The following is a 22,995-nucleotide window of genomic DNA, read 5'->3' as shown; positions in this document are numbered from 1 at the left end:
GGTGGATGCCCATGCTGTGACTCCATGGAAAGACTGTGCAGGAAGAGACTCCTGCCAGGACCTGTGGACCCATGGAGAGAGGAGCCCATACTGGAGCAGGTTTACTGTCAGGACTTGAGATCACACAGGGGAGTCACACTGGATCAGTCTGTTCCTGAAGGACTGCATCCTGTAGAAGGGACCCATGCTGGAGCAGGTTTGTGACCCTGTGGGGGACCCACACTGGAGCAGTCTGTTCCTGAAGGACTGCATCTGCTTTCTGTACCTTTCTGTGAGGGCTCATTTGTAGACAAAAAAACCCCACTACGTCCTGCTGCCAGAAGTCATCATGTTGTGAGTCTCCATTGTCTGCCCATTTGAATGTAACCTATATTTTTTCCTGCTCCGAACTCTGAGGACAAACTGACAGTCTTTTATTCTTCCTTCCAAATGCCATGCCGGTTATCAAAAAAATGGCAGGACATAATTGTTGGGAAATGGTTTTTTGTTGTTCAATTTCTTCTTTCCTCAAAAGCCCCTTACTGTGAAAAATACCTGGGGAAACAACCAGAATGACAATAGCTGTACCTTCATCACAGGATGATTCACCTGATTTCCACTTCCCCCAAAATTATCATCAGCCCAAAGATCCGTAAAGAACAGACTAAATCCACAATTATAGTTTTAGGGATTTTAGTCATCACATATTATTTCTGCTTGGCAAAATCTATTTGACAAAATAATGTGTCTCATTAACATAGAGGTTAGCCATCAATTTTTTGATCATTCCTTATTCACTCTTATTTGCTTTATCATAACTTGGAATCAAGTATAAATATTATTTTTGTTTTTATGATATTGTTACTATTTGCAGCAATGTATTGCCTAATGGCCTAGTCAAGGACCAGTTCTCCATCATCTTACATATTATAAAAACATGTAGGAAAAAGATCTAAACAGGAATTTAAATGTGTAACAAGGGAAAACAGAAAGAGTAGACAGAGAGGAGTAAATAATCATGGATGGGATGGTTAGCTTGGAAACTCTGTGAGGTTCTTTTAGAACTTCGATTATGGAGCATATTAAATGGTTAATGTACATATTTTATATTGTATGCTTTCATAAATAAACATGTATATATATTATTCAAATTTTTACAAGTAGAAATTTTAAAGCATGTGGATAGACAGTTCCTATATTTAAATCTGTATCTCCAGTCTTCTAATATTTTCTTAGTAACATTTTGAGTAGCAGTCATGAATGATTACATAAAGACAAAAACATAAATAAAATAAAAGTAATTTGGTAGTCTCCTTAATTTCAAACCCCAGAGAAGAAAAATTTTCTTTGCCTAAAAAACATGCAGCATGGCTGCAGCTGAATTTCATTCAATTGGAAGTATTCTTTTGGGTTTGTTTGGATTTTTCAAAATGATAAATATGTTTACTTGTTCTAACATTCATTGTGAGATCATTACATTCCTACACTTATCAAGGAATGAAAACAAGATAACTGTCAATATATGTTTGTGTTTTTATAGGTTAATTAATATGAAAACACAATTGATACAATCCTTAAGAACTCACAGTTTTAAAATAGTGGGTCTTTTTTAACAAAACGAATAGAATACATAGGAAATGAGTGGATGAGACAAATGGGTTTATTTTTTTTTGTTTTCACCAATTCATGAGGTATATTGGTAAATAAATATTTTGGAAAAATGCTATCTCTGTTTAGTCTTTATTTTCAGCTTATTTTTTCTGTATGTCAGGTACACTGAAGAAACAAATTTCAAAGAGTTATATGCTGTGTTTTGGTTTTTGACCCTTTTCCATAAAGATCATGGTTTAATACATTCAATTTGCAATAAGTGATATGAGTATCCACCTCACCTAAACATTCTCATTTTAGACCTAAATGACCTCTGCAGAAGATGGGAAAAAAATTAACTGAAAATGAAGCAACGGCACTCATTCTTCCACTGAGAGCTGGAATTAATTGCTTGAGGGGAAACAAGGCTTCATCTGTCTCCCGTAACCTTTTTGGGTTGTCCTGTGTCTAAAGTACTTAAGTGAAGTCTCTTTAGAGACTATAGCACAGAGGAGACAATGAAGGATAAAGAATACAACTAGCCCTATTTTTCTTACACTTTTCCAACCATTTAAATGAATGTAAGAAGTGTAGCCAGTCCTCTATTAGTCACATCATAAAGTGACTTTATTCCTTTTTCTTGCAAAGGATTAAGTTCTCAGAAGGAAATCACACTCTGTGCAACACATATCTCTTTTGTGAGACAATATCACAGTCTGGGGAGGCCTTAAAGCCATACCTCATATAATGTCTATCAATTAAATAATATATATGTTATGAATCACCTTTTATCTGTCAGCAATATGCATCTGATATACACTTATTCAAAATATTCATCTCCCTCACTGGTGACAGCCATGCTTCATCAAGTTTTTATGCTTTCTCTAATTTATGCTTTTAACAATCCTATTTTATGGTTGTTTAGACAGAGATACTCAGAAGCCTAAATAAGTCTAGAGTTACTAGTAGAAAAAAACCCATAACAACATAGTACATTACTGTACTTTCAAGATGAATGTGTTACAGATACAGAAATGTTATCTCACCTCTTATCAATTCCATTCTCACCTGCTCACAGAATACTGGCAAACCTGTGGCAATGAAGTCTGCCATATATCAACCTTGGAATATTTGTAACACCCTAGATCTTAAGGATCCCATTTTCTTCTGGGAAGTAAAAATTATCTTTTTAACCTGTAACTTTCTATCAGTTTTTTCTTTCTCTGTTGCACACTGGAAGTTTCCCTGCAATGAAGTTTTAGAAAGTAAATCCTGTCTTTCTGGACACAATTCAGCTGAATCTTTTCTCATGCAGTGTGAGTTTTAGGTGTGCCATTGGGGATAAATCTGATACAATAGTTATTCCAATGTTTACTAATTATTAGCATTCCAGTAGTTTCCAAAATTCAATTTAAAAAGCTAGGGGCAAGGAAAAAATAAAAATTAAGCAAAATTTCTCAATATTCTTTACTAGTGAACTTTTGTCTTATGCCCAGTGTACGGGAATTTTATATTTATTACACATATAGATATATGGGGTAAACCCCCAGATTTTCTTAAGCAAACTTCCTTTCTACATAGCTGCAGAAATAGTACTGAATCCTTAAGCAATCTCTGAGGATGTTATTTCATTTTCTGCCTCTTTCTCCTCATCCCATCTCTTTCCCCCAGCTATTAACAACAGAGTGATTAGGGGGGAAAAAAGTAAAAAGAACCCCCTAATACTTTAATTTTAATATTATTTAATAAAACTTCCTTAGTAAAAAAAAAAAAAAAGTACATTACTTCTGAATTATAAATTTTGCAATTAGTATTTTCTTACATTTTAAAATAAAATCAAATATTCTGGTTCAAAATGTAGCAACATACAGCTTCTTTATATTTTTTATATGTTGTCTTTCCTTCAGGTGTTGGAACTTTTTAGTTACTTGAACACTGGAGTAGTTAATTTCCTTTAAGATAACAAATAAATAAACCTGGACACTTTATTGATTCAATCTACCCTATTTCATGTACAATTTCTTGTACATAAGCTTGAAAATATTGAACTTAGGTGCAAAAGTAACACTACTGTCAAGTTCTCTCAAATAGTGGTGAAGATCCTATTCCAAAAGATCTGAACACTTCAACTTCTTTTTGAGTATGGCCTAAAATGTAACTGCACCAACTTCACTAATTGTGTGTGTATGTTAAATACCTCAATCTTTTCTTGAATGGTTCCACCAAATACACCAGATAAGATTTAAAATCATACCTTGTCCTAGAGAAAACAGTAATTTTCTTGGAAGCTTAGTAACATAGTTCATAAAACCCTATGGAACTCCGTGTTGAATACTGTCAGTGCTCTTTTGACATGATGATGTATTAAATGTCTCATAGTCTGAGCCACAGAGTGATACCCTCTGTCTCATAAAGGACATGACTAAACAAACTGCTGCTATTACATGAAGACAAGGAGCCCACATGCATTGCTCTTCTAAGATTTGTTTAATTGAAAAAACATACAAAAATATATGAGTTATATACATGAATTATAATAACTCCATACAAGACTGATAAACTTATTTTCTACTTTCAAAAAACTTTAAAATTATTTTAAGTGTTGTTTCTTTTCATTAAAAAATAATCTATTTTTCTCTCATAAATATTCTCAACCAAATGATACACTTTCCAGCCACTCTGCCCCCAGTGCTGCATGGGGTGATTGTGATTAAAAAGTAGCCGTCCTGGCTTGCCAGGGCACTGTTGACTCATATTCAACTTGCTGTCGACCAGGACCCCCAGGTCCCTTTCCATGGTGCTGCTCTTCTGCATCCAGGATTACCCCATCCAACTTGTCTTTGTTAAACTTCATACAGCTGGTGATTGCCCAGCCTAGACATATCAGAATGTCTAGGTCTCTCTGCAGAGTTTTTCTACCTTTTAGGAAGCCAACAGCTACTCCCAATTTAATATCACTGGCAAATTTAGTATACTTTTGAATCCTGTGTCCAGATTATTTATGAAGATGTTGAAGAGAACTGGCCCCAAGATGGAACCCTGCAGAACCCCTCCCTGAACATAAAGGGCCCCCTATTGAAGAAAAAAGATATAATTCTCTTTTTATAAAACCTCAACTCTTTCCTGATCAAAAGAGGCAAACCAAGACAAATTATTAGATGTGTTCCATATGGCATGTAAATCCTGTGCTAGGCATTCAGCAGATATCATCAAATTTAATTAGGGTCTTACTCAGTAGATAGGCTGTCAAATTGAAAAGGTGGAAGTGTGCTTGAAGTGCTTGAGCAAGCAGGTTACCCTGCTTCTGAAATATCAGAATGTTGTTGCCTTTCTGTAGCCCATTAACAGTGACACTAGAAGATGAAGGGACAGGAAGAGGATGTCACAAAACTCCTGATTAGAGAATGTTAATCCTCACTTTCTTTGTGCGTGTTTAAAGAATGCATTTTCTTTATTGGGTGATTAAGTAGATGGCACCAAAGAGAGAATAATATGTAATTTCATTTAACAGTAAAAATCCAGGTTTTTCATAGTGCAACAGATTGTATTTATCTCTATGGTCTAATTAAAAAGTTAAACATTAGCATTTTGTTGCTACCTCAACCACAAAATTATGCAGCTTGAAAAACAATAGTTAAGGGGTATCCTAGTGGTTAATATTTCCAAGCGTGACATGAAACATATGCTCCTAGGAATTCAGTCTCCTTGAACCATCATTGTCTGCAGTGTGAGCACATACAGAAAGATACCTATATATTCTGTAATGCTTGAAGGTCCTTGTGTTCAGTAAACAGCTGGCAAAATACAGACTTGTCAAGAACTATTTTGACAATTTAGACAGTTCTGTTTAGTGTGGAGTATCTTTTATTGCTGCCAAGTCAAGGCCTGTATAGTAGTTTCAAGTTTCTTCTCTGTTACTTTTCCCCTCTAACAAAGACAATAATTTTATGACTTTTCCTTTTTATTTTTTACCCTTGATTTCTTAGTGTTTATATATGAACATATATATGTGTTTATATATGAGCATATATGAATATATATGTGCTGAATATATTTCTATAATCAATTTGCAATATGTTGTTGTGATGAGCTTTCCTGGACACGTAGATCACATAAAGTTCAAATTTTACATTTCAAGAACAACTAAAGTGAACTGTCTTTGAAAGTCAAGGGTGCAGAATGCCTCAGAATTGCCACATTGTATTGCCCAGCTAATCTAATACACTGTCTCTGATGACGGACCAACTGGAATAATCAGAGTCAGATGCAGAATATTCTGAAACAAACAAGGAATTACCTGTCCAAGAGAAAAAATTGTTTCTATCTGCTGCCATATTGTGGTTAATTTATATCTTAGATTTTATGGGCATATAATAATTTTAAATTATTTTATCCTCTACCACATAACTATGAACTTTCTTACATTCTGTATAAAATTCTTATAGGTAACAGTACTCCTCTTGATGCAGTATTATTGTCTGGCAATGAATCACATTAGTCAATTTTGTGTCAAGTAAAATTAGATTAACTTTTTTCAGTTTTAAATGTATTGCCCTTGACTTCCATTGATTGATCAGGTTTCCAGTTTACCTTGTCAGCAATATTATTATGTAATGTGACATAAAAATAACAGCATTTTCCTACTGTATCATCTTAAAATATAGACCCTCCACTCTTGTTTTCTTTTTTTCCTACACTCTAGTAGAGTTCTTGGTGATTACATCTGGTATCAATGTTATGTTCCTACTATGAAAAGGCAGAGAAGAACAATAGCTACAAGCCCAAAATAGCTATAAGTCTGTCAAATATAGGCAAGGGATATAATAATATCTAATCCATTTTTCATTATCAAGTGAGGTGGCAGGTAAGTTGTAGAAATTATAAATTAAAGTTTTCTTCATTTTTTTCTGCTCCATTTAAATGTAAATTTGCCTTGTTTTTCCTTAAAATTCTAACTGTGAAGACAGTAGTTTCATATTCAATCAAATAACTTTTATCTGAGACATTCTGAAATTCAAAGGTTATGGACCTTGAGGTAATGTGTCCAAAGAAGGTCTACATTTAGATGAGGGCAGAACATAATTGCTAAGGATTTAAGAATACAATAGATTTTCTGCAGGAGATGGCAACCTAGCTATAATTTATTCTCTTATCTATCCTTCTTCCCTACTGTTTAAATAGCATGGCAACAATGGAATTAGAGTTGATATTTATGAAGTAAAAGTTTCATTTAGTTTCTTTATTATTCCTATCTTATTTTAGGATGCTACGTATAATTCTTGGAACAGAGATAAAACTCGAATACCTACACCTATTTTTTTTTTTTTAACAGACAAATAGAATTCTAAATAAACACAGTCTGGAAGAGTCTTTTCTAGAAATATAATAGAACTTGTGTTGGTGATTTCCAGGGCAAGAAAGTCAGGAGAGTTAGATTTGTATATTTAAGCTAGGTGGAATCTATTTACTACTTCATTATTCTGATGGTAACTACTTATTGCTGAAAAGTAAAACAAAAAAACTGTGGATGTTGTCAGAAGAAGTAATGGCTTTTTTAGGAGACCATGGAATATTTTGATTAGAATGTTAAACATGTAGTTTGAATGAAGGTAAATAATTTTCTTCATACTGTTTCTTAATCCAAAGAAACAAAAAAAGAATCAAAATATTAAGAACAGATTATAACAATAACTGAATTCTCAACAGAATCACAAAGTCATTGTTTGTCACCCAGACATACAGATGAATTTTAGAATACTTAATACAGACATTGATTACAGCGCTCTCCAGAGAGTGAACAGAAAAAAAAATCACTCTATTATTGAAGACACATTTAAAAATCTATTTGACTGCATCTCTTCTTTTATTTTCATTCCTTTCAGAGAAGTTTCTGATAGTGTAAAATTAATATCTTCAATGGCTTAGTCCACTGGAAGACACAGTCAGAATTACATAGCAGATGTCACCAAATAATAATAATAGCAACAGGCATATAGTTCTGAACTTAAAAGAAGGGTGTATGCAATCACTCGTGAAATATATTGTCTACAAAGTAGTAGATTTTAATTTTAACATAGTCTAGTCATACAAAAATGGAAATAATATTGTCAAGACAGCTATATTTCTGTCTACAGACTGAAATCTTCAATACCTATTGCTTTTTCTTTTATATATAAAACACGCTCTATTCAAAGGCAGAAAGCAATGGGACAATTACTTTTGTTTTAAAATACATGTGATACTCAACACCTGAGCATACTCTTTCTTTCCCTCTACTATTTTTTTTGTTCTTTTGAACATCAAATGATTCTTTTACACATAAACATGGATTTCCTCAATCCCCACTCTGACTGGTAGGATCACTGGTAATTTTCTGGTATAACATGCTTTCCTACTAAAAAAAATAAATTCTCATGAGTAAAACTAATGTCTTGACAATAGTGATCTCCTAAGCATAATAATTGGTGGTCTAAATGAAACAACTGAGCTATTAGAGAACTCATTTAGGATTGAAAAACAGCTTCAGAGTCTGTTCCTCCTTCTTCTAGTCAAGCATTTGAGTGTCAAATTTCCACACTTCCAAATAGTAGCCTGGCTTTCTAGCAGTTGTTATTCCATGAAAACCTTTGATATCATTGTCTCTCTGTAGAAGTGTTCTATTTTATAAAAAAAATTAAAAAAATAAACCTTGTCTGAATTAAGGTCAAAAACCTGTAGTATTTCCTATAGATAATTATCTATTTGAGTAACAAATTCAGGAAAATGAAAATTCTGACTCTTTCCCTCCTGAACCTTCTAAAAATATGCAAATTTTTGTGGGGACATTTTTCAGATGTGAAAGGAACACATAAACAAATTCAAACAAATTGCTATACAGTAGGAAAGACTCATACAGACACATACTTTTAACCCATTGCAAAAAAAGAGCTTGCTTGTTCTTTCAGTGAAAGGAAACAATAAACCTCTCATTTTTCTTATTTACAGAGGCACATAGTAATTACTATGGAGTAGCTGAAACAGTGTAAATTGGCACCCTTATTCACTGTGAGTTAATCATTTAGTGTGATTAATCATTTAGTGAAATAAAGACTGGGCAGGTGGCTACAAAAATGGCAACACAGTATTGTATTTCATAAATATTGTCTACATCAGTATATTTCAAAATTGGATACTATTATTAGTGCTAGATTAGATGTTACTAAAACTAAAACACCCAGATTCTTGAATGAGAAATCTAAAGAAACTGCAAAATTGATATGCTGCAAGATGTGTTAACTAAAGTAAAAATAAAACTGAAGGCTGCTAATTTGGTGCTCTTTGTAATAGGCAGTTTCTCTACCAGCTATCAAGACCATAGGGAATACTAAGGAACCTAGAGAAGGTTCACACTTCATTCTGAACTGTAAAGAAAACTAGAAAGTACTTATTTATTTAGAGACCACATGCTGTCTGAAAAGAACTGTACTGTGTGAGTTGTTTTTGAGTTAAAAGAACACATATGGTTAGAAATATTGCCATAATATAGATCAGGCTGACTTTCAGAGACATGGGGCAGAAAGACAACACTCTTGCGAGGAACTCAGGACTATATCATGAGCTTCTGAGTTTACCTTGTTGATGATTACTGTCACCATAGCAACTTCCAAGATCCTTGCACCTAGAAAGACTGTCCTTGGAATCCTCTCATCTCTGAAGGGTAATAAAACAAATAGACTGGATTTATCTCAGTTTTATGCATATTTTATTTAGATTTCTACTTATAACTTAGTGATCCCTCTTTGTTAACTGAAATGAATATTTCATGAAAGTCATCTGACAAGTGTCATCCTGCAATGGGCACTCATTTTATGGCGTTACATCCTCGTCCAGAAGCTCCACACTTTTACTGGCTGTACAATTTAGTTTTAGACTTCAAGAGATTTCACCCACATGAACCCGTACAAAGTCTTAGATTCTTTGATACCTTGAGCTCACATCCGGAGAAAAACTACACGTTTTTCTCTAAGAGATTTCTTTTAATTTGGTAAGCAAATACGTGCTTTGGCAAAAAAGGCTTTACAGAGATAACATGCAAACCAAGGAAAAGCATTTCGCTATAACAGCCAGTACAAAGAACCCAAGGCACAAAAGTATTGCACTTAATAGCAAGTGACTAGGCAAGCACTAATCCAAACTTCAGTGAAATACAGACAAGAGGTGTTTGTGTTGCCCACAAGGTAAAGGAAAGAGAGATTAAGAGAAGAAAGAATAAAGAGAGAAAGAGAGGAGAGAGACATATTAACCACTCTGGAGGTCACATGTTGACAGGTCAGGAGGGCAGAGGCCAAGGGAAGATGGAGACCATGTGCATGTCCATTTATAGACTCTGGCTGTTGTGGACACTCCCTCTAGGTGGGACTTTTGGTTCACTGCCACTCACTGTCCCCCTAGTCAAAGCAAGGGGTTCCAGAGACAATTAGAGGCTCCAGGGAGTGTGGTGTGCTTGGGTCACCGGGCAGACCTTACTGACAGCCCAGCCACATTGCTTTCCCTGCCATGTGCTCTGTCTGGGTGCAGCCATGTGGGCTACAGGCTTAGGCCTAGCCCTTTCCTCTCCCATCGCCCCCAGACAACATGATTTATTAGACTGGTGAGATACAAATCCGGTCTCTGACATATGGACCACGTATCTGAACTGAACGCCATGGGTATTTGTAGCGGTTTATGTTACAGGAAAAGTGCTGAAAGGCATTCTGGGACTTGTAGTCCCCTGATACTCTATTGCACATGCTCAATGGAGTGCTCGAATGTGATTGGTTGAGAAGGCCACGTTATGACGTGTTATGGTTTGAACTGCAAATATAAGCCCTTGTTGTTCTTAATGAATTTGATTCTGTTGCTTGCACTGTGAGTGGCTGAGTCTGTGCCTCCATGCTGCAGGTATTCATGACAGATAATCGAATTCAGTGCCTTAAAGTATCTTAATTATCTGCTTTCTAAAATACTGAAAGGGCAAAAGTCTAGATTTGTGGTAAAGTCATACTCTTTTTCTTTATTTATTAGCAGATTAGAAACAGTACTCTTATAAAAACTAAAGGCAACTAACCATCATATTTTTTCTTCTGATTTGCTGAATGGCAATCTTGATATATACTGTCAATGATTATTCATCACAAGTTTTCAAATTACACTTGGATGAGATATTCACATTTGACACCAGAATTAGGATTTCCAAAGATTTCTTCTTTAAAAGTAAAAATACTGAAACCCTGATTTGTCGATTTACTTATGTCTTCATTTCAATAGTTAAAACAATCTGCAAATGAAGGCACATAACTCACCATGAGTTCAGAGCCCTTTGTTTTAAAAATCTTCAGGAAGTATGTTTCTAGATCTATCATCTAATGTTGTCTCTTAGCCTATAAACTTCCAGTATAAATCCTGTTGCAGAAGTCAGAAGACCACATTTTAATGTTAATATAATGTTTTAAAAAGCCCCAACAGAACATGAAGAGGAAGTCAAAACCACAATACAGGAATCAAGACATATCAGTCACTGAGACCAGTAGACTCCCATGACCCTATTATAGCATATTTACTGAACCTGGTATTTGTTTTAACCTGTTTCAAACTAGCCTTCACAGAACAAAGAGACTTTTATTATTGTGCTTGACTGCATTTAAAGAGACAGAACAGAGATGTTCTGAGAGGAAAAAGGAACTTAGTTAAACCAGTTGAGCCTCCAAGAGGGAACCTGTATGGACAACGCAGCTGAGACTTGTATTGTTTTCTCTTTCTAGAACAATACCAGGAATGATGCCAGCACACCTGCACTAGAAATCAAGTTTGTCATGAAAAGACTGTTTATCCTTCTTGTAAAAGTAATCATGGCCAGTATGAACATAAGGTACATAAGCTTGAAACCCCACTTCTTCCACAAGGTGGAAACCCTCACTTCTTTTATTTGTGCTATTCAATATGGTAACTATAGACAATTCTGCACTGTATATACTTCTCAGTTGGGGATGAAATTACTGTGGCAGCAATTATAAGGTAAGGAGATGAGGGCACTCAACTTACTATGTGTCTCTTCTAATTGTTTTCCTGTTGTTCTAACAATCCATTAAATCTTCATGCCAATTGCAGGGTTCTATTTCCATTTCACATTAAAAACTCTTCACCTGCATAGGTGCTAGTTTTGCTGAACATTATCCTTAGATGAGTTCCTGTTAGAAATAAGGGATCGATTTGTTTACAGTAATAGGACTTCTTATTGAATTTCTCAATACCGTGTACTCTCAGCACAGAAAAGCTAAGTAGTACCAGGGAATGATCCTGGAAAGCTGAGCTGTGTCAGGTTTGTTGCTAAATTAGTAGTGTTTGGAATGCTTTTGTCTAGTGTTGGTCACTAATCCACCAGTTTATGAGTTTTGCTTGTCTGTTAGCGTGGGGCTATTTTGATTAAGTGGTTTCAATGCATCTGTTCCATTTTAGATGAGAACAGAGTTTAATAGCATGATTTTTGCTGTGCTGGTTGGCTTCAGTGCAAGTTGGCTTCAGTGTAAGAATATGATTGAGTTCATTTGATTAAGTAGCAAAGACATACACTGTGCATCTATGAAAGGAGTGAGTCAAAGCTGTCTATTCTCCTTGATGCTTCTCCCTGTGTCCATACTACCGAATGCATATTTTTCATTAAGTATTTTAGAAGGTAGTCTGAGTTCAGGCTACTTACAAATTATGGGAAGATATGCTGTCACATCTAAAAGAGACTTTTCAGAACAAGGCACTAGTCTTCTTGACAATATCCAGGCAACTGTTTTGTTTAAACAATACAATGTGGAAGAAAGGTAAATGTTATAAGTGTTATTGCATTTAATAACTATTGATGGCTAGACAACATTTATGGTACTAAGATATTCATCTAGATTTTTTACCCAAGAGGGGAATACAATACACATTGGTATGTGGGTAGGTTTCCCACAAAATTCTTATAATAGCAACTCTAGAAGCATGATACCGAAGAAGAACTGCCTTGGCTAATCAAATAAAATGCAATGGAATCAAATGTAGGTAGATTTAAAATACCATCCCTCTGCAAAACCTTAATGTCTAACTCTAGGTTGCTTTACTTGACTCAGATTTTGGTCCTGATCTTCTGATTTTGAGTTCTCTGGTAGCCTTTCTTCACAATACATAGCTGTTGAAAAGGAAGGATCCTCTGGGTTTTTTTTTTCCACATATATTTTTATCCAGTAGATGACTCATTTGATACTTTTTCTGGATGTGGATATTTTAAAGCTATTTTTTTGACATTGCAGACTATGTTTGAAGCAAGAGTGAGCCTCCTTTTCCATGAAACCCAACCCTGTTCTTGTCGTATAATTTATTAATTTCAGGTAGACATACATTTATATTGAGTCAGAAAGTTTATGCTAAAGTCCATTTATTATATTTCCTTCTGCTCTCAACTGTGCTTTCAAATTTCTACCAAATAATTTGCTATTGAGTTTTCCTATTATATCATATTTTCAGTGCTCCAATATTGCCATCCATATGCATGTTTATTTTACTCAAAGTGTAGTCTCACCTAGGAAGACCTAAATTTTTTGTCATCCCAGCCACAGCTATGAAAACAAAACATAATGAATCTCTCTTCTCATTTTGTGGGGAAAAAAAATTATTTTCTACTAGAAATCCCTTGTTCTTGTAACATCCAAGGCTTTAATCTTCTTGACAAAACTAGTGCAAATTTTTAATTTGCTAGACTGGAAGAAAAAAAATGAAATCTTCAAAGGCAACAGACTGGGTGTTTTGTTTGTTTTTTAACATACATAATATTTTTTTTGAGTGCAGTTATCTAAAGCCCTGTTTAACTTTTTTCTTCCTTGTAAATTCTCATCCAAGTAAATAAACATAAAAATGCAAATAATGAAATTTTTACATAATACTGAATCATTAAACCTCCATTTTAGTCACACACAGAATTAAGGAAAATGAGGCATAATATATATAATCTCCTATGGAAAGAACTTGATGTGATGAGAGGTGTATGAATGTTGTTAATATTGATCTATTCTTTTCAAGTAGGTTGCTAAGAAAATACGTACATTCCAGCACAGATTAATTCTTTTTTATTATAAACACAGCAGCTGAATTCACTGCCAGACTACAACAGGACAAAAAGTTTCCATGAATTTGTGACCGGCAAAGGGTGATTGCAGCTAGCAGTTACTCATATACTGAAAGTGAGATAATTGGCCCTAACTGTGCTGAATTACTGTGAATAAGCACCTGGGCAAAGCTGCCAGCTGGATAGAAAAAGCAGTCCTGTGCAAATACTAGTGTTGAACTGAAACTTGTGTAAAGTATGTAAGGTTGTTTTTATCTATAAAGTGGATTGTTTAATAGAGATCAGGCCATAAGAATAAATGCTGAGAATATATTGATTTTCAGTTCTAACTTTTCATGTGGTTTTGCCATGGTGAATATTCTTTATGTCCTTCCCTGGTGTTATGGAAGAATAGTCTTTTTCTTTACAATATGGTACAAAATTACTTTTATGTTCTTCTTTGTACTGTTAACTTAAGGACCTTGTATTTCTTCACAGATTGCTGTTACCTGAATTTTTGCCATCTGATGTTGAAATCCAGAAGCATATTTGGGAAAAACTGAAGTATGGCTTTTTATTACTGTGAAATTTGTAGTGGCGTCTAGTACCAAAAGAAGTTTACATCTTTTATGCATAAAAATGTTTAGAATATTAACCCATAATGTACATTACAGTAATAGCACTCATACACTGCAATTTATTGAAACAATGTTATCTTCCAGCAGAAATATAGCTTAAATTGATCAGATATACTGAGGAAAGTCAGTGACTGTGGCATATATCCAAAGTACTGTATGTAAAAAAGTGATTATTTTTGTGTTTATCAGAATGTATGTAATTTGATATATATTTTGTCAACTAATTTGATGTTGATAGTTGGTGGATTTCAATAAGAATAAAATTATCAGCCAGTGGTGAAACCCAGCAATATATACAGTTGGAGGCCTGTCCCCCAAAGTTCAGTACCAGGCCCAGTATTGTTTAACTTATCAATGACTTTGATGAAGGGGTAGCTGCCTCCTCAACAAGTTTGCTGATGACACAAAGCTGGGGGGAGTGGCCGATACCCCAGAGTGCTGTGCAGCCCTTCAGAAGGGCCTCAACAGGTTGGAGAGGTGGGCAGAGAAGAACCACCTGATATTCAACAAAGGCAAATGCAGGGTCCTCCACCTGGGGAAGAATAATCCCATACACCAGTACAGTCTAGGGACCAACTTGTTGGAAAGCAGCGCTGTGGAGAAGGACCCGGGGGTCCTGGTGGATGACAAGCTGTCCATGATCCAGCAGTGTGCCCTTGTGGCCAAGAAGGCCAGTGGTATCCTTGGGTGCATTAGGAACAGCATTGCCAGCAGGTCGAGGGAGGTGATCCTGCATCTCTCCTCAGCCATAATGAGACAAATCTGGAGTGCTGTGCCCAGTTCTGGGCTCCTTAGTATAAGAGCTCCTAGAGCAGGTCCAGTGAAGGGTAATAAAGATGATTAAGGGACTGGAGCATCTTTCTTATAAGGACAGGCTGAGGGAGCCGGGCCTGTTCAGCCTCAAGAAGAGGCATCTGAGAGCAGATCTCATCAATATCTTCAAAAGTATTTGAAGAAAGGATGTTAAGAGGATGGAGCCAGACTCTTCCTGGTGCTTGCAATTTCAGTTTTTATTTGGTATCCGGATTTATTTTTATATGTACTGAACAAAAGATTTCTTTTTTATGTCACCTGTTTTCCTCTCTATTCAGGACACTGAAAAAAACCCTACCAGGTAATGCAGAGTATATGTATAAATAAATCACAGGTTGATCTGCATTTATGTAAAGATAGCACTTAAAAATTTTCACAATCTCAGCAGTAATCACATGAAAATTTGTCAGGCAGAAGAAGGGGCATGAATATTTGAAAATTAGTATATGATTATCACACAAATATGTGTGACTTAACCAGAACCATTATCAAGTATGACTACCAATATGTGGTATTGCCTTTATGCCTGTCTGCTTGCATATAAAAATGATTTCTGACTTCTAGATTTTGAATGGATTATTTTACTTTTCCAGTCTTCCATTTAATTCTTATGAATACTGTCCATCCAGAGTGTCCTTCAGCAGCAAGTTTGAGGGATCTATTGTCTATTGCATGAATAATTTTTTTTCAAGCCAAGTTTTTGAAACCTAACTCCAGCTATTTGCATTTGTCATCCCTGACTATTTATGGGTGAAAATTAGGGAACACTGATCTCTGTTCACTTTATCTGGTCTCCTTTTGATTTTGTATCTCTGTCATACTTTCCTCTCAGTAGTCACCATGCTGAACAGACTTGGGCTATGTATCTGGTTTACTGTGCAAAAGGTGTTCTGTAGTTCTGAACACTGTTTTTCTCTGAGATTTTTCTCTTCCTACTCTCTCTTTTTTGAGATGGGTAGAACAGGATTTCCATGTATTCAAATTAAGACTCTATGCACTGAATTAATTATTTCTCTTTTGTTCTTTGTTTCTTTCCTGATATTCCCAGTATTTGATGAGCTTTTTCACTGTCACTGAGAACTGAGATAACCTGTCTAATGTTGACTTGGAGATTTTGTTCCTGAGCAGTAAATCAGCTCTGACACCATAATTTTATATGTGAAAATAAGATTTTTCTTCCTTGTGTTTATTGAATTTCACATATACTTGGATCCCTCGGTCACTTAAATTTATGTAGTGTTTCTGCACACCTTCACAATCTGTCCTTATCCTTACCGTTATTAATAATTTGAGATCAACTTTCTGCTCATTCCCTTTTCTGGGTCATTTGTGAATATGCTAAACAACATAGACCCCACCACAAATCTCCAATGTATTCCGTTGGTGATCTTCCTTTAGTAGAAGACATGACCATTTACTCCTGCTTTTGATATCCAAAATTTTCATCAGCCAGTAAATCCTCCATGTATTATTTGACTTTTCTATGGTGTGTTTAAGGCTGAACTGAGAAAAGATAGAGAACAAAAAAGTATAGGCATATGGCACACACCTACAAAAAACCCCCAACACCCTCCATTCTCCAACAAGAAAACAAAACTATTAAGAGCAACCAAAAACCCTTCAACAATATCTGTGAGCACATGCAACTCACTTAAAATCCATGGAGCTCCATACACAAATGGCAGAAAATTCAATCACTTGGTATGAAAATAAAAAGTTTGCAGAAGATATTAGTATGGGTGGTTTTTTCCTTTTTTTACAGGTTAGGATAATTTTCAACTATGGAGAACTTCTTCAGATCAATTTTAGGACAACAGTTAAAGAAATTCTTCCTCCCAGAGTTCACTGTGGAGAATGGAAGATAAAAAATAAAGACAAAAATGGAGGTGGAAATATTTATATATACAATATTAAGCTTAAGCAAATGCGGTGAAAATTCTCCATTCTGGTCCTTTGGAAATAATTAATTCTTTCTTGGTGACCAAAAATAACTTGCAAGAAGGCATTAACTTACCAGGCCAAGAATTCAGAAGTCAAAGACGAAAGCATAAAATTGTCCCTCTAGTTGAAGTCACAGAGATGTTCATACTAAAAAAACCACAACTGTTTCTACTTTTTCATCCATGGCAGCTATTTTTATAGGACTGTTTCGCTGGAAAAAAAGTTTAAAACCTTCCTAAATTCCAGGGTATTTTTAGTTTTTGAACTTGGTCGGACCTTCAAATATACGTAAACTGACTGCAGTAAGAATTTTTCTAACTGATTACTTCTTGCTGTTATTTCATTCTTTATATATTTAGCTCATAAGACATTTATATTCAAACATGCCATGGAGGGTAGATCTAAATGCCCTCTACTACTACTAAGGTTGAATCCTAAGTGCTATAAGTGGTTTTAGCAGCTGTCAGTGACATACAAAGTATCAAAGACATGGAAGATGACAGACATGAGGTTCTTCATAAAATCATCTCCAAATGAATATATAAATCTTTACACATATAACTTTCTGTTGCTAGCAAGCTCATATGTATGACCTCTACGTGTTTTGTTTTGTCCACAAACAGATTCAGTTGGAGACAGGGAAGTTAGCATGAAGGAAATTGGTGGTGTTCTGCACAAATGTTTTAAATACTCTTCCTTTATGCAGGTTTCAAAAGAGCTGGGTAGGGATGTCAGACAGAGATTTTATGTCTTGTGGCCTGACTAATAATTGAAAAAAAAAAAGGAACCTTGTTTTCAAAGCCGGTGTTTCATGTTTCCATGGTAACCAGAGCATTCACTGATATCAAGGTTTCTATTTTGTTATCTTTTAAAACTCATTTTTATTGTTAGCATATTTCCCATGTTTTGACTTAAAAGTGATAAGTTGTAATATATACTAAATTATATGATGGATGTCTCAAGGGACTATGCTATAAAGAATATTTGTTTAATTTCATGGGCATTGTTTAGGCACATAACAAGGAGCGGGGGGAAAAAAAGAAAGGTTTGATTTCTGAAAAAAACACAGCTCTACAATAATTGCAATCTAGTTAGACCATTCATACTGGGAGTCCTATGTTTGCAGTGTCTCAGGGTTAAAGCATTTGATCAAAAGGCCAAACACATTATCATGCTATTACTGGTAGCAGGGTCATGGGGAAAAATAAAGCTCCCAATCCATTATGTGCAAAGAATCTGCCATTGTTGCCTTCCGTTGTTAGTACGAATGCAAAACTGTCACCACTTAGGAATGTAGTACAAATTTTATTTTCCTGTCTGTTCTTTCTTATTTTTAAGATGTCTAATATTTAATCTTGAAGTTCTGAGTTACTAAAGAAATGCCTTTTTTATCCTTATCTTTTCAACTACTGACATTTGAGAATAATGCTGATGAATTTTTTTTTTAATACTCCGGCTTTTTTAGAAGATACATTGACATCAATCACATAAGGGGGATTGTGTGACAGAAGGCTATTATGACTTTCAGGACTAATTCAGAGACAATGGCAATAAATCTTTGAAGAGACAGGGGCTTCCTTTGTTCTGAAATTACTACACCAGTTCCTATAAAGCATAACTCCCATCTTTGATATCTTCTGGTCTTCCTTTCTCTGTTTAATACCTTTTATGAATGCTTTACTAGGTGTGTTCCCTCATTCTGCAGGGAGTCAAGATGTTAAAAGGCATTTTGACACCCTATGACATTGGGCATTCCAGTTGGATATTGTATTGATAAATTTCAATTAATTTTTGACTCTAGATTAGAGTTTCTTTATATGTTTACGACTGGCTTATTCAGCAACAGAAAAAAAATATTAGAAACATGAAGAAAGTATTTATTAGAAAAATATAAATCCCCTTGATATACAGTAGACTTAGGGATAACCAGGCTTTCATTGTAATTTTTTTCTTGGTGATAGGTTGTTCCTATGTCACACACACTAAAAACCACTTTATTCCTCTTCCACATTGTCTTCAAATACAACTTCTTTCCAAGGAGGACAGGCATGGGTGATTACTATGTGTGAGCTGTGCAGTCAATCAAGTCAGTCATGTTCCTTTTCTACACAGAATATATGCTATGATAGCTGCTGTTTTTATTTACAATGAAAGAAACAGTGTTTATGTGTTTTCGCTCATGCTTCCTTTTTGAGAAACATTTTTTTTAAAATGGCTGTGTCAGTGTTTACACTAAAAAACCTGAAACTAATATACATGAACTCACAATGACCATGTGTCTCAGTTTAAAGAGACTGAAGTGTTTTCTAAGGAGCTGTGAGGTAGACCAAATTCCTCTCTCTCAGCAATTTTAAGTCCGAAATTAAGAGGCTCTAATCGAGGAAGTATGGAAAAAGGAAGAAATAACAACCCTTTATTAAAGTATATATGTATATTGGCAAAAACAGTAACAGAACACAAAAACAACTAAGCAATAATCCTGTACCCAAAAGTCCCCCTCAAAAAAGGAAGAGTCTGATACTTCTCTGTCCTCTAGCGCGATTCTAATCCCGCTTGGCAGGAACGCTGTTGGATCAGTGGAAGTGCAGAGCCTGCAGTTGCTCAGTGTTGGTCGGCAGAGGGTGCTGTTGGGCTCTGGCTGTCGCTGCGTGGGGGCCCCGGATCGCGGGAGAAGCCAGAAAATGGAGATTTTTCGCCCCACACCGAGGAGGGGAAGGGGAACAGGGGAAAGAAGGGTGGTTTCCTTCCCACTAAACTCACACTGTCTGTGGCTCGCTGTGATCAGGACTCCCCCTTTTTCGTCAATGAGCACAAACTCTCCGATGAATTCTGAGCAGATTCGGGCTGGGAACAGGGCAACACACAGGCAAGCTGAGGCTGGAGAGCAGCCAGATGACCAGGTCGAGAGCAAAACGGCCTCCGAGCTTTTCCAACACACCTTGCCCCCGTTAAAGCAAAAAGTGAAGTGTCCCCAGTTTGCAAGGAGAGGAGGAGAAAAAACTCCTCTCCCCTCCCTGCAGTTTTGGATGGGCCATTAGTCTGGAATGGCCAGCTAGTTATTTTGTATAGTTAATTACCCCTTCCCCCTCCTCATTCAACCTTCTTCTCTTACAGTGGGACAGGGGAAAGGAAAATTTCTGTTTGGATTTTTAGAACAAGTAAACCTATGAAACCATGTCAGAGTACAAAGCATTATTATTATGATTATTACTATTATTGTTATTATTGCTATTATTGTCCTTATTATTATTTTCTAATAATAGGCCAGATGTTATCATCAGATCATGTCTGTTACAATATTGTGATTGCTGAGGAGATCTTCAACTTAGAATCACGTGATTTGCTTGAAATTGGGCTGGCGGATTTTTATATTTGTCTTATCAGGTCCTAGTTCAGGAAACTTGCTGCAGTCACACAACACTCTCTCCTTATGCATATGTACTAATGTAACAACATATGTATTAATATATTCATGTGGTAGTTGTAAAACTTTTTTGGTGTTTAATAAATGAAAACAATCTTGCTTCTAAAATTCAGAGATGAGACCTACCTAACAGTCAATCAGAAAGGCAAATTGTTAAAAAAATTGATTGAGAATAAGAAAATTTAAAATGGCTACAAATGTGATATCATGCAGAAACAGGGACCTTGCATTTCCACTTGGGTTTATTTTGTAGTTTTTCTGTCCAAACTCTTGCAGAGAATTTATCATTAAAATAATAGAAAACCAGACAGATTGGCATCTTTTTCTGTATCAGTTGCCAACTTCTTTTTGAAATAATCATTAGTTTAACTGTTCCTGTATCAACCTGCACAGTGTTTCATAGTCTGGAAGTCGTATGGTCTGTATCAATTTTAAGCAGTACAAGGCTTCAAACCTTTCCTTTGGGGAAAATTTATGATAATAAAATTGAGTGACTTTCTTGACGCGCTATAATAACGCCTTATCTGTTGACTTCTGAAGTTTAAATTCTTTAATCACATTCAAGCTTTTTTACTGGTTTTGTTCCTTCAACATCAGGTGTTTTATAAATATATTATCTTATTTTGCTATACAAGACTTTTACAAACTGTAATTTTCAGCATTAACTGCAGAGTGAGGAAGATTGCTAATGTTCTGATAGCGATATAAGTCATAGAAGAGAGCTCTTCTTGAGATCTAGTCATTGCCTTTTAAATATACTCCTTAAAGAAAAAACCCACATTTATGATTGAAAGAAAAGAGGTGAAAGAGTAGAAGAAGGAGAAATATAGGAGATGAACAGCATAATGACAGGGTAGGTGATGAAAGAGAAAGGAATAGCTAAACTGAACACATGAATGAATACAAACCCTGGGGTAAGGTCAGAAATAGAAAGCAAAACAAATAAAAAACTCTAGACTGCTACCTTGAAATTTTGAACATTTTTTCACAGCAGATTTTGCCTTCCATTTGGTATGCATATTTTGAAAGCATTACTACAATTCTATGTGATATACCATCGGATGAAAATCTAAATTTATTCATTGTAGGCAGCATTCTCTGTTGGATTCAAAGGATGATTAATCAACCTTGTAGAAGTTATCACAATAAGGAGCAGTGAATAGGGTGAAAAAACAGTGAAGTGACCTTGAATAGCTTTTAGTATTTTAAGTGAAAAATCAGATAATTAAGAAAGGTTTCACTCCTCATAAACTTTCATTAAGAGCTAGTGGCCTTAATGGTTATTGGACTGAAATGTAAAGCAATCATAGTAATCTCTGGTGACTGTGGTAAAGAAGGTTAGGATGGGCTAAGTTTTGCTTTCTTAAAAAGTGAGTAATGTAACATAGGAGAATTGAAGGAGGAATTACATTTCAAGGTTCTTACTAAAGGCATAGAGGACAGTTCTGCATTCACAAATGACTGAACTAAATAGGACATAAACAGGTCTTAGAATGCTAGGTTCAAAAGATATTCAGCTTCAGGAGGAAGAAGGCAAATAGTTTTTTTAATTTCAGCCAAATAATTGAACACAGTTGTTAAATTTATATTTAAAAAAAACCAACAACAACAAACCCAAAACAAACCATCGATCAAACCCAGAAAACTGAATTGATCTAAGACAGATGAAAAGAAATGAGAAAAAACCCATATCTAAAACTCTGAACCAAAACTAAGCTATTTCCTGTATATATACTGTAGAATTTTTTCAAAAAGTGAAATGTTGTACATGATAAAATACAGATATTAATAAAAAGTTTGTTCAGTGGAAGTCTACGTATGATAGGTAGAAAGAAATACTGAGTACTAACAAAATAAGAATACATCCAAACTGAATATTTGTGTTTTGTTTTAATTAACCTAATAAATGTGAATAATACATGAAACAAATTAGGCAACATTCTTGGGTTCTTAAATTATAAAGAAGAAAAAATTGTGATAGAAAACCAAAGTGACTTCTATCAGAAAAGATTAGAAGATGGTTTTACTTATTGTTGCAGAAAATGCTGTTCCCCGCTGTGAAACTTTGGGTCAGCTAACAAGAGGATGGGTTAAGATACACTGCATGTAGTCTGCTTTTGTGACTTGATTCCAATATATCATACATAATCGAGTAGGTTTTTGTAGGAATTCTTTATCAACTGGATACTGTTGTTGTTCAGCAAAGATGGGGCAGAATTAAAAGTTCAGTTGCTTTTATAGTCTGTTGAGAAAGCTTTCCTTCATCTAGTGCTTTCTCTTGACTGCCTGTTAAAGTCTAGAATAAAGTGAGCTCAGAAATTTGTCATGTAGAGAAGTTATTTTGCAGTGTGCTTTTTTCTGATTAAAGCATTGCTGATCTCATTCTTTCTTTTCCTTCTTTTTCTGTCTCTTTCATTCTTTTTCATTCTTTCTTTGACAATCTTATTACTCTCCATTTTATAAAGCCTGCTTCTTGTTAGAAATCTTTGGTATGTAGCACCTAAAAGCTGGGCAGTGAA

Source organism: Manacus vitellinus, unplaced genomic scaffold, assembly GCF_001715985.3.
Source record: "Manacus vitellinus isolate BGI_N305 unplaced genomic scaffold, ASM171598v3 scaffold_4_pilon, whole genome shotgun sequence".
NCBI lineage: Eukaryota > Metazoa > Chordata > Aves > Passeriformes > Pipridae > Manacus > Manacus vitellinus.
Note: the sequence above shows the minus strand (reverse complement) of the source record.